We start from the raw sequence: 16434 nt of genomic DNA on the forward strand, positions 1-16434 counted from the left end.
CTATAGTTCGTTCCCACAGCGTGGACCTCTACTTCAGAGACACGTCTTTGAGGTTCACTTGAAAGACACTATTTCAAACCCAAAGAGGCTGCATTTAAACCAGAAGAGACCGAGATACCTTAAAGAGCAAGCTTTGATTTTTATTTCTGCACATCTTCTCATCTGCCCACCCCACTAACTCCAGGGTTTGTTACAGAAAATAAAGATACATTTTCCCTTGTGCATCTGAACACAGCTTCCTGAATGTTATTTTTTTGTTTACCTCAGTTACAATAATTGCGTACTTACTTGCGTAAGTATTCAGTTAATGTCTGTCTCACCCTCTTGACTGTCAGCTCCCCAAGGCCGGGGTTGTGTCTGCCTCCCTCTCTATTAGATGAAGGACCGAGTGGCACAAGAGTGAGTGCTCAGTATGTATTTTCTAATTGTCCAATGACCGGCACCCAGCAGTTGCTCAGGAACTGAATCTTTCTGCCACCTGATAGAGGCTGCTGGCTTCATTTGTCTGAGATTCTGTCAAATAGAAACCTTTATTTTTAATAGGTTAAGAGGAATGACTACTGAAGGACAGTTGAAAAGATATCTATTTAACAAATTAAAAGAGTGAATTTAATTTACTTAAAAATGTATAAATATATGATTTCTAGTATTATCTGTATAGCTAACAAACTTCTACAAGACTTTTTGCCAGGAGTGTGTAAAATGTGTACCATAATTTGTTTCTATTTAATGAGCTCATTTAGAAAAGTAAATCTAAATGACTGTCTGAGTATCCTCTTCGACATGAATGTCTCTAAAATACACATTTGCTGTGCTAAATGTTTCCTAACACACAAGAAGATAAACGTATACCCAGCAGAGTAAAAAGTCATCCTTTATGTCACTTGAATGTAGCAAGTCCCCTACATATGATTGAGTTTTGGTCCAAGAGTGGGCTCCTACGTGCAATTTGTTCACAAATCCGACACAGTTAGCCCAGGTACCCAACTAACACAATCTGCTATGTAGTACTGTATGTGATAGCTTTATAACACTTCTCACACAACAGCACACAGAAAACAAACACAAAGAGTAAAGAAACTATTTTTAATCTTATAGAACAGCTTCCCTCATGGCTCAGATGGTTAAGAATCTGCCTGCCAGGAGGGAGACCTGGGTTCGATCCCCGGGTAGAGAAGAGCCCCTGGAGAAGAGAATGGTAACTCACTCCAGTATTCGTGCCTAGAATTCCATGGACAGAGGAGCCTGGTGGCCGACAATCCATGGGGTTGCAGAGAGTCAGACGTGACTGAGTGACTAACACATACACCTCGAAAAGCACAGTAGTCCCAGCTACATCACCAGCTTTAACACTGACTTCCGGACATCCTGGGCTCAAAATAAAGGGAGCGGAATAAAGGGAAGGAAATAAAGGGAATGGCAAACGCTCTGTGTGTGCTGTGCGTGCTAAGTCGCTTCAGTCACGTCTGACTCTTTGAGACCCCATGGACTCCTAGGTCATGGGATTCTCCAGGTAGGAATACTGGAGTGGGCTGCCATGCCCTCCTGCAGGGGATCTTCCCGACCTGGGGATCGAACCCCTGTCTCTCGTGTCTCCTGCAACGGCAGACGGGTTCTTCACCACCAGCACCACCTATACTGTAAAGTACATGAAAGCACAACAACTCGTAGAGGACGCAACACGTGACAATGCGCACCAGACACGTGGACTAACACGTGACTGGACACGTGAACGCGTTTGCATCTTTTAAAGTTGGCAGCTGGAAGGTTTGTACGCAGCAGACTTACTGTCTGTAATAACCTGGGGAACTCCAGGCGCTGCATTACCAGAGCTGTGTCTTACGGATTGTGCCTACGTGTTACACATAGGAGGCCAGGCTTTCTGGATTCAGAACTGTAGCCCCTTCACAAGGGAAAAGTGGTGGCTGACTAGGGTGAGCAACGGGTCCTGGTTTGCCCAGGACTTTGCGCTGCAAGTTCCACCTTCTGGGGAACTCCTCAGCCCTGGCACCTTCTAGCCAGCACACTTGTAACTGAAAGGCACCATGGTTTAGAGTTGGCTCAGTCCAAAGACCTTGGGACAAGGAAGCAATGGCAAAGAAGAGACAAATAACACCATCCTAAAAGAAGTGGAAAAGTGGGCTTAAGAAACGGATTCTATTGCTCATTTCCTACTTAATTGTCTTAATTTGAGTTTTTCCAGTGGTCATGTATGGATGTGAGAGTTGGACTGTGAAGAAAGCTGAGCACCGAAGAATTGATGCTTTTGAACTGTGGTGTTGGAGAAGACTCTTGAGAGTCCCTTGGACTGCAAGGAGATCCAACCAGTCCATCCTAAAGGAGATCAGCCCTGGGATTTCTTTGGAAGGAATGATGCTAAAGCTGAAACTCCAGTACTTTGGCCACCTCATGCGAAGAGTTGACTCATTGGAAAAGACCCTGATGCTGGGAGGGATTGGGGGCAGGAGGAAAAGGGGATGACAGAGGATGAGATGGCTGGATGGCATCACCGACTTGATGCACATGAGTCTGGGTGAACTCCGGGAGTTGGTGATGGACAGGGAGGCCTGGCATGCTGCGATTCATGGGGTCGCAAAGAGTTGGACACGACTGAGCGACTGAACTGAACTGAACTGTAGCACACCCTGAGATACAGACCCAAGTGCAAGTAGATTATCTGGGGAGTGACCCCAAGAAACATCCATAAAGGAATGGGGCAGTGAGACTAGGATTGAGAACAGCCAGTGAAAGATGCGCTGTCAAGCAAGCTGACTTCCCTGGGGGCTCAGTGGTAAAGAACCTGCCTACCAATGCAGGAGACGTGGGTTTCATTCCTGGGTCGGAAGATTTCCTGGAGAAGGAAATGACAACCCACTCCAGTATTCTTGCCTGGGAAATCCCATGGACAGAGGAATCTGGTGGGCTACAGTCCATGAGGTTGCTAAAGAGATGGTCGTGGCTAAGCGACTAAGCAACAAGATAAAATAGGTTAGTTCTGCGAGTAACAGGAGCCTCATCCCTCGTGGGAACCGTAGGAGCTAGAGCGGACTGCATGCCTGCTGGACAGAAGGGAGAGGGAGCTGGGGTATTTATATACCGGTTCCTGTTGGTCACTGGTTGAGAACTGCCCCTGGGATGTTAATTCTCCAGGACTCCTGGTTCAGCCCTGAGTGCATGAGCAGAGTGGGCTGCCACCCGCACCCCCCCCCCCCCCCCGCCCCCCGTAGGAGCCCCCAGGCAGAGAGACGGGATGCTAGCAGCGGGAAGCTGCCCTAGAGAGCACTGCGGTGGAAATGCCTGAGGGACTGTGGGCAGGCCCCAGCCAGGCCTGCTCCAACAGCCTTGGGCAAGGCACTTTCCCTTCCTGAGTTTTATTTTCTGTGATCATGTGAGAAGCGCGAGTTTGAAGAATGCCTCCTAAAAATGTGGACATGGACTGCTGCCAGGATGAGAGATGATTTTGGTGCTACATGGACACAGCTTCAGTAACACTGAATCCTGATTTGTTCAGTCCTTCCAGAAACACGGATGAGAGTCTACTTGCGTGTTGCTTTGTCCTAAACACTTATCCTGCAATCTCCTCTTTTCCACTAAGAAGGAAGCAAACCCCAATAGAAAATCCAGTTTCTAGAATGTAATATACTACTCTTTTCTTTTTGTGGTTAGTTTCTATTTATGGTATGTGATCTTGGTCTTTAAATAAGTTAAACAGGTAAGAGCTGTACAGATGGGACATTAATCTGGTAAAAATCGTGAGGGTGTGATACTGAGTAAAATAAACTAAATGCTGTCCAGATTCAAGGTCAGTGTTCCTGCGTTTCTTTGAGGGTTTTTTTTTTTTTTGGTGAAACTCCTGTTTCTGATCTTTTGGGTCGTATGTTCAACCTTCTCGGCATTTGAGGGCTTAAACTCTTTTCCGCATTCACGTGTGTGTACCTAATAGGGAAGAACTAGGATAAATGGTTGTATAAAGATGGCCGGGTTCAGGCACATTGCTGAAATGTGCCGCGGCAGGCTTCCTCAGCACCTTTCAATTCTGCCTAAAGAGGGATTTTAATTTGGTTATCATTGTCTGCATCAGGCCATAGGACAGCATCAGCAGATTTGCGCTGAAGGCCAAAGGAGATATGTTTCAAAGAGGGGCAAATGTGTCCTCATTGTATACTCATTTGGAATCACGTTTGCAAGGCTCAAGGATTTCTAAACAAAGGAAGGTGTTTTAATAGGAAAAAGTGATGGTTTTAAGTCTTGATATGCTTTCAAAGAAAAACAATATATTTTAAAGAATAGCCAATTGCATTTAATAGTTAGAGAGAAGAATTGTGAAATGCAGTGATTTCAAAAAGAATTTTGTGATTTGAAGCAATATATTCTAAGGATAGTCTGTTTTATCCACAGCAAATCTGCGATGCAGTATTTTCTGGAAATAGGTCAAATTCTGAGTTTTTGTACAAACACTATCCCCCACTAGAGGGCGCTCTTTAGTTGCATATTTAACGTTTTTCTTGTAAAAATAATTTGAAAAAATGACTATGGGGCTCTGAATTCTGATACAATTCTTGTTGAGCATGTTATGAAATTTTCTCCAAGACATTGTTTTATTTTCAGCTTATGTGTGTGAAATTCCACTTTAAGAAGTATAACACGATCCTGAGTCTTTCAATATGTATAGAATCCCCATGGTATTATGCTACAATAGAAGCAAAGGTATAAGTTTAAATTATTGCAATCCCACAGGTCTTTTGACTATTGTTTCTCTATATATGTTACTGCACAAAGAAAATTTATTGTAAATATTAATACTGTCTGCTTAGATCCTTTGTGAAAAGACAAAGAGAAGCAGTGTGGTCTAGGTGGGTGATTCTGCTGTTTTTTTTCCAGAGTGATTTTTGTTATCTAAGCCAGTTTTCCAGGACATTCTTTTAATTTTTCAAGATTTCAGTCTGTTCAGCTTGTATTGTCTTAGCTCCCTGATAATCATGGCCTACTTTTTTTCTAGATTCTTTCCCTTTCTCCTTAGATTTGGGCTTCTCAAAGCAAACTGTATGAGATTCTGGTGATTCTGAAACCACACGTTTAAAAATAAATTATGACTCACTCCCCCCGCCCCAATATTCAGAAAAGTAAAATAATCAATACAAGTTTCTCAATTTAAGTTGTTTCACTGCATTACAGTTTTCTTTAACTGCTGCAGATTAAGGCTGTAACTTAATATGCCACTGACATAACGCAGACAAGCAAAACGTAGTTATTTAAAGTTTTATAAGTTGATTCCCATGGTGTTCTACAGAAGACTTCATCTAAACATGTCTGGGAATTCTAACTTGTCCTAAAATTACAATTCTTTTTTATTTTTATAATCACACATATAATGTAGAATATGTTTTCATAAAAATTCAAACAATAATCATTTCAGGACATAATTTTTAACATAGAGGTATATGCTACCATCCCTTTTTATCCCTTCCTGAAAATTCTCCTCCTTCCCCAGAAATAATCACTGTTCACATATCCATGTATAGACTACAGATATCTCCTATATGTATCTGTCATTTAAAAGTGAGCTTTTAGTTTTTATTACTTTTATGGAATTTTAACCTATGTATTGATGTACTGCTTTTTCTAGTTAACAATGTGTCTTGGTGATCTTTTTATTTCACTATGTGTAGGCTTAACTAACATTGTCTTTATAACCACTGGAGAATATTCCACAGTCTCTGTGGATGTTCTTTCACTTATATTCAGAGATTAAGGCTGAATCCAAGTTTTAGAGTAGTTCACACTACCCTGCAGGAGATGTCTTGGTTTGTGTGTCTTTGGTGCCCGTGTTGGTGGGTATGTTGAGTGGATCTCCTACAGGGGTGCGGGTGGAGTTTGGGGGCTTCCAGGATCACCCGAAGCTTGTGAGAATGTGGCAAAGCCTCTGAGCTTCCATGTGTGGATTTTGTGAAAAATCTCAGGCTCTGGTTCTTCAAGGATATGGCTGTGCCCTACCTGGTTCGATTTCTCAGAGAGAAGTGTCATTTCAGACCATTAATCTGATAAGGTAAACCTTTGTTAAAGAAAAAAATGAGAATTCAACTCTGAATACTGTTGAGTACTTGATCCATGTAAGCTACTGTGCCAGTAATGGCTGGAAAAAGTAGACAGAGTCGGTGCTCACAGAGGGCAGCAGCGGCAGGCAGGGTTAACTGAGAACGGAGCCAAACCTAATCGCGGCAAGAGTGAGAGACAGGGCAGCCGGGGAGACAGAGACTGACTTGAGAGATCACCCAGCTGTGGGGACTCCTGAAGGAGGCGGCGTGGGTCTTGAAAGATGGGCTGATCTTCCCCCCTGAAGATGAAGAGGAGAGAGGCGAGGGGTTGGAGCGGATGAGCTACTGTGTGAAAATGAAATGCACGCACCTAGTAGACAACTGAGAAAACACAAACCACCTGAGGAAATCCCGCGAACTTGATCTCCCGAAGACAACCACTGTGCTAATTCTGGCATATTTGAGTATTTTTCCCCAACGCGTATTTTGTAATGCGGGGTCTGCTCTTCTCAACTGTGGGTGTCCTTAGTGGGCCTGGCTCAGCTGGCAGGAGCAGATGCAGAGGCCCCCCCCACTACCCTGAGGGCATCTGGGAAGGGCCCGACTGCCTGTTAAAAGGAGATGATGCAATTGGAACGCTACGGAACAATATACTCCTTCCTCAAGCTCAGTCTGGGATATACAAGTGGCTGATCACCATTTCTAGAAGGAACCATCCGGTGTAGTGAAGAGAAAGTAAAAAATGTGGGACGTACCTATCAAAACACGCTACATCTTTCTACGCTTGTTGAGATGTCAATCAACACTGTGAGGTGATTTTTCTGCCCAGAGCTCCGACATTCTCGTGCCAGAACGGTGCTAAGGGATAGCCGGGCGGATTCCAGGCTTTCCAGGTTAAGGAATAAGTTTCTATTTGTTCATTAAGCAAACTTAAAAAAATAATATAAGTATTAGGAAGACGGGAATCTCTGTTTTAGGGTGTGTGTTTTAGGGGATCTGTCTTCCATCCTGGAGAAAGTTCTCTTTCTTAGAAGAATGTCTCTCACTCCAAGTGTCTTCTAAATGTAGCAACAAAGAAGCAGAGGACAAGTTGATTTTTTTTTTCTTTTTAGAGACTGTTTGAAACTTCAGATCCTGCAATATATTTTAAGCATAATTTTTATTGGAGTGCAGCCTGGATCAGCAGGGCTTTGATAGGCTGAAGAAAGAGGGCGCACCCTAGAGGGAGGGACAATGGGATAATAGGGATACTGGGGGATGGGCAGGGACTCTGGGCTGCCTGACTTGGATGGAAGCTTCTGAAGGTCCCAAGGCACTGTAACACATAGATCTGGTCCTCCAGAACTGTGCTGGGCCCTTGCTATTTCTTTGGCAGCACAAGCCCTTTTTGCATCCTCCCCAGGCATGGGAGATTCGCCACACGTGAGCGCCCATCGTCTGTCATTAGAAGGCTCACCGTCCCAGCCTCCCCGGCAGCTCTCATACAGCAAAACTCAGACACCCACTGCGGACCCTGAGATTCCTGCAGGCGCCCCGTGGAGTGCACTCCTGTGAGTGGAGGGGAGCCCCGTCCAGGTTCTGGAGGCAGCAGCTGCAGGGGCGTTTGGGTGCTGTCCAGAGCCCACCGCAGGGCCAAGCAGGGGGGCCGGCTTCAGGGGCTGAGGCTGCAGGGGACGTCTGTCCCCGAGCAGGTCTGCATGGCCACCGCAGGCGAGCTTCCTGGCTGGGCTGCCTCCAGCCCGCTTCTCAGTCCCTCATGGAGATTCTCTCACTATAAACTATCCTTTTCCACTCAAGACAGCCAGAGATGGTTTCTGTTGCAACTCCGAGTCCTGACCTTGGGATGGCTGCATTTGAGGAGTGGTGAGAGAGGAGGCTGCGTGAGGCCCTTGTGATGTGTTCACATGGTGGCTCAGACGGTGAAGAACCCGCCTGCAATGACCTGGGTTCCATCCCTGGGTCAGGAAGATCCCCTGGAGAAGGAAATGGCCACCCACTGCAGTCTTCTTGCCTGGAGAATCCCATGGACAGAGGAGCCTGGTGGGCTACAGTCCAAGGGGTTGCAAAGAGTCAGACACGACTGAATGACTAACACTTTAACATTGAACAAGGGTTTAGTAGGACATTGGCTTTATAATAATAAAACTTAATTTCTCAGACAATTCAAAAAGAATATATTAAGCACATGAAAAATCATAATAGTCTCAGTAATAGCAGAACTGCAAGTAAAATCACACATTATTTTTATTTCAGAGAAATGGGAAAGGTTTTTTTAAAATGTTCAGTGCTGATAAAGATGTGAAAAATAAGACATTTGTGGTTCAATCATATTCCAGAGATCCTTCCAGAAGGAAGTTAGCGATAACTAGCTAACTAACTTTATATGTCTATGTGTCTTGATCCAGCAGTTTCATGTCTAGGAGTTTACTTAGGAAAATAATTAGATGAGTCCAGAGGACTTTCAGATAGATGGAGATATAAAAATGTCAGCTTTACTTCTGATGAAAAAAAAATTTTTTTTTTTTTTTGAGGATTGTTTTGAGCAGTATGTCCACCTGGGCAGTTTACCCAGGGAAAAGTTACACTTGTCAAAGGTTGCTGCCTCAGGTTACATGGTTCTGGGATAGAGAAGAATGGCTGCTGCTGCTGCTAAGTCGCTTCAGTCGTGTCTGACTCTGTGCGACCCCATAGACCGCAGCCCACCAGGCTCCGCTGTCCCTGGGATTCTCCAGGCAAGAACACTGGAGTGGGATGCCATTTCCTTCTCCAATGCATGAAAGTGAAAAGTGAACGTGAAGTCGCTCAGTCGTGTCCGACTCTTCGCGACCCCATGGACTGCAGCCTACCAGGCTCCTCCATCCATGGGATTTTCCAAGCAGCAGGTTCTAAATTAGCTTTTTACTGTTAGCCCGCCCACCTGAGCCATGTGGACCAATGGCTATCGCCCGTCAATCAAGTAACTCACTTCTCTGGGGCGGGAGCACGCGTGTCACGTGCCCGTGGTCTCTCTCCAGGGAAACGCGAGACACGAGAATAAACGTTCCTGGCTCAATAGCACCATAGGATTCCATTTCTGTTTTTTAAGAATGTGTGTATGTTGGTGGAAATAGGTATAAAAATGAGCCTGAGATGGATGTTTGATCAGGATTTTTCCCTGTGGGTTGGGGCTGGGAGGGAATCTTCAGTTGTTATTATTGGACTTTCAAAAATGCACAATAATTATTTTTCACGAGGAAAAAAACTGAAACATATTTCATTAGAGAATGAAGTTTCTGTTCAAACGGAGTGTAATGCTTACGGTATGTAAATGACATTTAGTCATACAACAGCAAGTGTCTTTTATAGTTAGCTAAACATTGACAATCCAGCGACACAGATTCCACGATGAGAGCAGTGATGGGTTCTGCGTGTGTTCTCTGCTGTCTTTTTCTTCCGCGGCACTGGGTCTTCGCTGCTGCAGGCTTTCTCTGGTTGCGGTGGGGGGCGGGGGCGGGGAGGGAGCTGCTCCTCCTTGCCGTGTGCGGGCTTCTCGTTGCAGGGGCTTCTCTTGTTGCAGAGCATGGGCTCCAGGTGCGTGGGCTTCAGAAGCTGTGGCGCACGGGTTGAGCTGCCCTGAGGCACGTGGGGTATCCCTGGACCAGGGGCCGAGCCCGTGTCACCTGCGTTGGCAGGCGGACTGCCCACCACTGGACCCCGGGAGAAGCCCTCTGCTGCCCTTTCAGTGTGCAGATGTAAACCAAGTCCCTCCTCTGCTCCCCCCGAGACCTCTCTCAAACCCTCTTTATTAAAACCATTTCTCATGTTTTCATTGTACCTCGAAAGAGAAGTCATCCTCAGTACATTAACGTCCTGCGTGAACACAAGACACACAGAGGTACCGGGATTCAAAAATCAAGCTTTTACAGAGAGATTCTTTGCGGGGGATGTGAAGGCAGTGAACCTGGAATCTGGTAAACTTGCATCCCAGATTCTGTTAGGGTAGCTGTTTCAGATGCATGCAGTTCATTCAAATGAAAACGAAAAAAAGAAAAGACAAGAAAAAAGGCAAATGATTGGTCTAAGAGGATTATTGGTCTCTTTTGCTTACCTTTTCATTGCTCTCCTATTCAATCAACTTGTATTTAATACCAAAAATAAGCCTAATTAATCTCACACTTAGAAATCAGTAGCTTTCAGAGGTGATGGCACAGAGGACTGTGTCTTTTGTCTTCAGAATTTCAGCACCACACCCTGCTCCTTTTGTGTCCACTGACATCTGTGGAAGCCCTACTTCGTTGTGGGCACTGGAAGGCAATCTTCGTTGTCTCTCTAACCTCTGTTCTTGTTTCTTCCTTGTCAGCAGACTCCGACTCTGCCTCGGCGCTCAGGGTGTCCACATAAACAAACGCGCTGTTCTCCCACCTCCCGCGCCACCAGGGGCGGACACTAGCACAGTTCTCGTGGGGAAGACTAAACCGGCCTTTCTGTTAAACTTCAGTTTTCTTTCCGACCTTCCCCCTTTTGTCCCTCTGCCATTTTTATTCTTCTCACCTGGAATACAGATGTGAGGCCTGGAGCAGAAGCAGTCGCCTTGTGACCATGGGGATCACTGCCTTATGCCAAGAGTGATGAAGCAGAAAGAAGGAAGGCCTGAGGGCTTGGTTGACCAGCTCTGGTCTATAAACCTCTGGACTTCCTGTTGTATGAGATGAAGAAATCTCTACTTTTTAAGGTCAGTAGCTTAGGGCTTTCTCTTATTTGCAGCCCAAAGTATTCTTTTAAAATACTGAGGTGAAATCCATATAACCACTTTAAAGTGAATTCAATTCAGGGAAATTTAGCACATTCACAATGTTGTGCAACGACCACCTCTGTCTAGTTTCAAAACATCTTCATCACCCCCGAACCAAAGTAATTCTTAACTGACACCGGCGTTAGCCCAGTGTTTTCTTATTGAACGCTCTGGACGGGCCTAATAAAGTAGATACTGGTGCCAGCCGTTGTGTGCTGCTGTGCACCAATCACTTCCTGTTTTCCAGTCTTGTCTTTTTTTTTTTTTAGCTTTCATTTTAATAAACTGCATCTGAAACATCTACCCTGACAGGATCTAGGCTGCACGTTTACCAGGTTTCGGGTTCACGGCCTGAGTTCTTCCGTGTCCTGGCAGCAGCACTCACTTTCCCTCTGGGAACAGCGTCTTCCCCACGTGTCCCTGTGTTCTGAGCAGCACCGACACCTTTATGGCTCCATCGCAGGTTTCCGGATGAGCAGAGCATCACTGGTTCAGAGATAGGCTTAGGGATGGACACATGACACTGGGCCAGTGTTCAAATGGCTGGAGAGGGCTGTTCTAGTTTTCATTAGAAAAATACAAAAGCCAGGAGCTCCCGGCCACCATCCTGTCCCCATTTGGAACTGGTCAGCCTGAATGTGAAGCTGATACAGTGGAGGGCAAAGCCAAGACACAGGGTTACCAGGTCCTGAGCTCCCCAAAGTGACTGGGGTAGAAGCCAGCTCTAGTTTCAATATTTTCAAATATTTGAGTTAATCTCCTTTTTCTTCAACCCATTTGAATAGGATTTTCTGTCACTTACACTTAAAAGAGTACCACCTCTCACTGCAGTGGTAGTATACCAGCCCCATTTTACAGATGTGGAACCGAGCATCCAGGATGACAGAATTTTCCCAAGACCACCCAGCTTTGAACTCAAGTCAGTGTCCCTCCAAAGTTGGTCAGCTTTACCACTAAGAAGTCACTTACCTACTTCTGTTCCATGCTGGCTGCATCCAAGTATGGGAGTCAGGATTTCCCTGGTGGTCTAGTGGTTAAGATCCATGCTTCCACTGCAGGGGGTGCATGTTCCATCCCTGGTCTGGGAACTAAGATCACACACGTCACGTGGAAAAAAAAAAGAAAAAATTTTGAATCGAGTAAGAAGGAAACTACAGTGTATCAACTTAAAACATTAGATGGGAAAACAAACAAATGAAAAACAAAGACGGGAGTCAAGTTCCACCATCTTGCTAGTGAATGGGAATCTGTGGTTCTCTTGGGTCCCAGGCTGAAAACGCTTGTTGGATGTTGGCAGGAAGAAAAGAAACATTTCCTTGAACAGATTAATTTTTGGACTTGGTATTTATAATTAGCTATTTTTGAGTTAGTGACAGCAACCTCTGTGGGTTATTTATTCATCGCGTCTGATTCTGAAGCAAAACAGCTTTGATTTGGTTTCCCAGTGACCAGATGAACCGTATCGTCAGGCAGTTGGGAGAGAACTTCCTAACGACAAGAAATAAAAGGAAGGATCTGAGCACTCCTCCTTCTCCTCTAACATTCTTTGGGAAACATGCTTCGCTAGGTTCTGGACTAGTTCACTCACGTGTCACTAGCAAAATACTGAAGAGGCAGAGGAGCCTCATGGAAACAGTTTTATTGAGTGCCTCTGTGACAAAAATATCTTCAAAGGGAGTTCTATCAATTTTATGAAGCTACATTGCGCACTTTTACACGACAAGCATATCAAGCACAATCGCATTTGAATTAGCAATCAGGTTTTAATAGTATTTGACACTTCCCCACCTTGTACTGGCAGAAGCTGTCTCTCTGAGGAGAGACACCGGGAGAGGAAAAGTCAGCCTCCTGCTGAGAAGTGGGTGGCGTCCGAAAGTTCATTTGTGAATTTGTTAGTTGTTGCTCAGAACACATGTTCCCACAGTCAGAACGGGGTTTAGTTTCCTGTGCTGACACTCAAGGGCCAAGGGAGCCCCTTGTATCAGTGAAGGGGTTTGGTGTCAAATAATAGAAACGAACTCTGCTTAGTTTCAGCCAAATTACTGGAAGGATGCTGGGAGCTCTGAATGGTGGGAAAGCGGAGGGACTAGACTTTCCACGGGGAAGCCCCGAGGCCCACAATAATGACCACCATCGTGATGTCTGTCAGCACCCTGTCTACCAAAAATCTGGTCCTTCCTGTGGTCCTCCCCCTCAGCAAATGGCTCCTCAGCCCATCAGGGTGGACTAGTCCTTGACTCTCCCATTTTTCTCACGCTTCACATCCAGGTGTTTGGTAAACCTGGTTAGCTCTACCTTCTAAATATGCATGGTATCTGATTACTTCCCATTCACCCCACGGGTACAACCTTGATCCTGCTGCTGCTGCTACTGCTAAGTCGCTTCAGTCGTGTCTGACTCTGTGCGACCCCATAGACCGCAGCCCACCAGGCTCCGCCGTCCCTGGGATTCTCCAGGCAAGAACACTGGAGTGGGTTGCCATTTCCTTCTCCAATGCAAGAAAGTGAAAAGTGAAAGTGAAGTCGCTCAGTCGTGTCTGACTCTTCGAGACCCCATGGACTGCAGCCCACTAGGCTTCTCCGTCCATGCGATTTTCCAGACAAGAGTACTGGATCCTAGGCATCATCATTTCTCACCGGAAACACTGCCGTCACCTCCTTGCTGGCCCTCCCTGCCTTCCCCTCTCAGGCTACGACATCCAGCAGCCAGAGGGATTAAGCTGAAATGGTTTGCTCATGTTTTGGTGAGTGGCTTGATCCAATCTGATCTGGGTCCTGCCTCTTCCCCTGCCTGCTCATCAATCACATTTCCATTCCATCCTTCTGCTCCAGCCACACTGACTTCCTCCTTTCTGTTTCTCAGATATAGTCAGCAGGCTCCTGCCTCAGGGCCTTTGCACTTGCTCTATCTTCCGCCAGGAACACTTTTGCCAGAGCTTCTCTGTTCAAACATAGCTTCCTTAGTGAGGCCTTCTCTGATCACCCTCTAAAATAGAAGTCACCTTTCCCCATCTCTCTCACAGTCTATCCCCTTCAGTCTACTTTTTCTTCATAGCCTCATCACCACTTGGTGTTATATAAGACACAGATGTTTATAGTCCTAGGATATAAACTACTTGGGGCTTCCCTGGTGGCTCAGACGGTATAGCATCTGCCTGCAATGTGGGAGACCCGGGTTTGATCCGTGGGTCAGGAAGATCCCCTAGAGAAGGAAATGGCAACCCACTCCAGTACTCTTGCCTGGAAAATTCCATGGATGGAGTAGCCTGGTTGGATACAGTCCATGGGGTCAAAAAGAGTTGGACACGACTGAGCAACTTCACTTTTCACCAGCTACTTAGGATATAAACAACTTATATTTGTCTCTTTTTTTCAATTCCATGTCCTTACACTGGCACCTATTAAACTGCGTGTGTGTGTACTCTGTCGTATCCAACTCTTTTGAGACCCCAGGGACTGCAGCGTGCCAGGCTTCTCTGTCCATGGGATTTTCCAGGCAAGAATACTGGAGTGGGTTGCCATTTCCTCCTTCAGGAGATCTTTCTGACTCAGGGATCAAACCCATGTCTCTTGCATCGCTTGCATTGGCAGGTAGGTTCTTTACCAGCTGAGCCACCGGAGAAGCCACATCTTAGGTGCTCAATAAACATTTTTTTTAGAATGAATGGATGAAGGTATGCACGGATAAATATAGGATCAGCCCTGTGGTGGGAACAGGCTCATTAGTCATTGTGCTTTCCACTGGGAAGAATGAATTCTGGTTAACTTTCCATCTCAAAAATCAAATTTCAGGGAGGGGTTTCTGATTAGTGTAGGTTGACTAACAGGCTCATATCTTAGCAAAAGAACAGGATGCAAATCCCATGAGCCTCCCCAAAGAAGACACACTCCCAAAAGGAAACCAATTTTCAACAAATAGTAGTGGATTCTTGAGATACAGGCGAGGGAGCTCTTCCCCAGTGTGTGAACTTGTGCATAGAAGTGAAGTAACTTTCTGCTGCAGGAATTTGATACTCCCAGTAACCAAAACCCAAGTAACAGAAGCTTAGACATACAAGGGCTTATTTTTCAGGCATAACTAATCACTGAGAACACAGTTGCTGCTATTGGATCTGGAGCAACAGAATCAGAATCTGGGCTGGCATTTCTGAATCTTCTTAGCCTTTCCCTCATGGTCACAATATGGCAGCCGTGTGTCCGAGATTCCTGCCTTCACACATCCTTCGAAGGAAGGAAGGAGTGGAGGACAAATGACACGATGTTTTCTTCTGGTACGTCTCTCTCTAATCCTGGAAGGAAATATCCTTCCTAGGAGCTATCTGAGACTTTCCATTGTCTCCTTTTTGGCAAAACTGGAGGACTTGGGACAATGCTACTTAGACTTTCCAGTCTCTATGGTGAGAGTTGGACATTGAGAAGGGAGTTGGGTGGTCGACCAACGGTGTCTGCTTGAGATCAAACAGCTAGAGGGAGGACTTGATTTAATTTGAAATTTTGTCTGGTGCCAAAGCCTATCTCTTGGGCTCTAGGCTAAATCGCCTCTTGGGAGGAAGATTTTGTTTTCCCTTTCATTTTGCTTTGCTTTGTTTTCAGATGCTGTCTAGGTAGCTAGACACAAGTGGCCATATATTACATGAATCTGTTGATATGGAATGTCCAGAATTGGCAAATCTATAGAGACGGAAAGTAGATTATCGGTTGCCAGGGGCTGGGGTGGTTGCAGTGAATGGAGAGTGACTACTAATGAGTATGGGGTTTGTTTTTAAGGTAATGAAGATATTTTGAAATGTGATAGTGGTGTCAATTGCATAATTCTGTGTATATACTAAAAATCACTGGATTGTACACTTTGAAATGGTGAATTTTATGGTGTGTGTGTTATAATCAAGCTGGTATTTAAAAAAAGATCAGTGCTTAACATATACTGTAGTCTTCATAACCCTCTTCATTAAAAAATATACCAGGCTCTTCAAAACATCACAGTGCCCTACCCCTTTCCTGTCCTCTCAGAGGTCGTGTGGCTCTTCACCCCCGATGAGCTTCCTGGGTCCCACCTGTCTATTAACTCCCCTGCCCTTCTTCCATAGATCAGCACTCATTTCTCTCGTTCCTTTTAGGTCTTCTTTCTAGGTATTTTTCCATATGTACTCACACATGAAAAACAATTTATTTCCCTCGCACTCTCATGACCTCATTAAATTGCAAATTCCATGAGATGGTACTTGACATTACAGCTAATATTGTTTCTACATAGTAGTTGCTCATGTGTTGCTAAGTGGAGGGCCCGATTATAAAAATATTTGAGAAGGACTTTAGGAAGCTCTATAGCAATATTAGACCAGTTGCTTAGGATGGAAATTCTCAACCTGGGCTATGGTTTAAAAGCACTGGGTAGCTTTTCCAATGCTGGCACCTGGGGTCCATGCCCAAAGATTCTGATTCCATTGGGATGGCATCAAGGGTATTCAGCAAGGATTAGAACAGTGGTTTTCAACTGACAGTGATTTTGCCCCTACCCAGGGCACACTTGGCAATGGCTGGAGCAGTTCTGGTCTGCACAGCTCCGGGAGAGACATGTGCTGTCTCTTTTTGTGGACCGAGAGCGAGCAGGGACGCAGCTAAACGTCCT

General features: G+C 45.3%; 1 long non-coding RNA gene across 4 annotated transcripts in view; it reads right to left on the reverse strand.

The window, feature by feature from the left end:
• Positions 1-8127: 8127 nt before the first annotated feature.
• LOC129626116 (uncharacterized) overlaps positions 8128-16434 on the reverse strand; it is a 29999-nt gene continuing 21692 nt past the window's right edge. Inside the window, exons 3-6 of one of the 4 annotated variants that reach the window (XR_008701769.1) lie at positions 11776-11894; positions 11139-11329; positions 10566-10623; positions 8128-10017 (exon numbers count right to left, since the gene is read on the reverse strand). This is a non-coding gene — a long non-coding RNA (uncharacterized LOC129626116). Of the gene's footprint in view, positions 10018-10565; positions 10711-11138; positions 11330-11775; positions 11895-16434 lie in introns of all 4 variants that reach the window. The other 3 variants (XR_008701767.1, XR_008701770.1, XR_008701768.1) reach the window with 3 other exon arrangements.

The sequence above is a fragment of the Bubalus kerabau genome, chromosome 13 (genome assembly GCF_029407905.1).
Source record: "Bubalus kerabau isolate K-KA32 ecotype Philippines breed swamp buffalo chromosome 13, PCC_UOA_SB_1v2, whole genome shotgun sequence".
Classification (NCBI taxonomy): Eukaryota; Metazoa; Chordata; class Mammalia; order Artiodactyla; family Bovidae; genus Bubalus; species Bubalus kerabau.